Here is a 1003-nt window from a genome sequence, read left to right on the forward strand (position 1 = left end):
GAAACAGCAATATCTTACTTTAAAAATTCATGGATTCCATGGTATTCTTCCAAGTGAATTGCCTGACTTTGATGTCAAAATATATTCGAGTTGTTTGTATACATCAATAATGATTTCTATAGTGTTTGTGATTTTTTTAATCAGAAATAATTTTAACTTATCTGTTGAAATGAGTAGTACAGAAACTAAAGATATTTCTGGTGCTTGTCTGAAAAAAGTATATTTTAAAATATTTAGTATTCTGTTTGTATAATGTCTATAATCTATTTCTTTCCCTCCTAGATATAATACTTTGAATTCGACATTGTTTTATAATATATAGGTTCATTAATAAATGTGTCCTTTCAGATTGCTTTCCATACAGAAACAGTTTAAGATTCCTTTAATTCCTAGGTCCTTATAGAATTTTATTTCTTTAGGTTAAAATGACAATGTTATCTTATTTCAAAAGTTTTATAAAGGTTATGCTATGTAAAGGCTTTTCTAAAAAAGTGAAGATTGAATACACTGATGACAAAATAACTGTTATTTCTACGAATTACGTGTATTATTACACTTGTATATTTGTAATCAACTTTTTAATAACTGTTTTTCACTTCTTGCATCTGAAGAACGAAAAATATAGAATACTTCACAAATTTTCATATCATCCTTGTGCAAAAGCAATGTTAATCTCTGTATTGTAATTCGGGTAGACGTGCTACTGAAGCATGTAGTATCCTGTAAATTTAAGTAGTTAATGATGCAATCTTAAGACAGGCATATATCCTTGGTTGCCTATTTGTAACAAGGAAACCTTATTGTTCCCTAAATTGCTATTCATCTTATTTCTGTAAAATTCTGTGTATGGTGGAAAAAATTATATTGTTTGTTCAATTGCTCATATTTGCAATTTTTGTCAATAACTATTTTAAGTCTTTCTCATTTGAAATTTGATCGTACTTTGAAGCCTTTATACCTACGTCCAAAAGTGATGGATTTTCAAGTACTTATTTATGAACTG

At 27.7% G+C, this 1003-nt stretch overlaps 1 pseudogene; it reads right to left on the reverse strand.

Moving 5' to 3' along the window:
- Nucleotides 1–615: 615 nt before the first annotated feature.
- Nucleotides 616–712, reverse strand: LOC122121997 (annotated as a pseudogene).
- Between the last annotated feature and the right edge of the window lie 291 nt (nt 713–1003).

This window comes from Dipodomys spectabilis, unplaced genomic scaffold, assembly GCF_019054845.1.
Source record: "Dipodomys spectabilis isolate Male_0828 unplaced genomic scaffold, ASM1905484v1 ptg000200l, whole genome shotgun sequence".
NCBI classification, from domain to species: Eukaryota; Metazoa; Chordata; class Mammalia; order Rodentia; family Heteromyidae; genus Dipodomys; species Dipodomys spectabilis.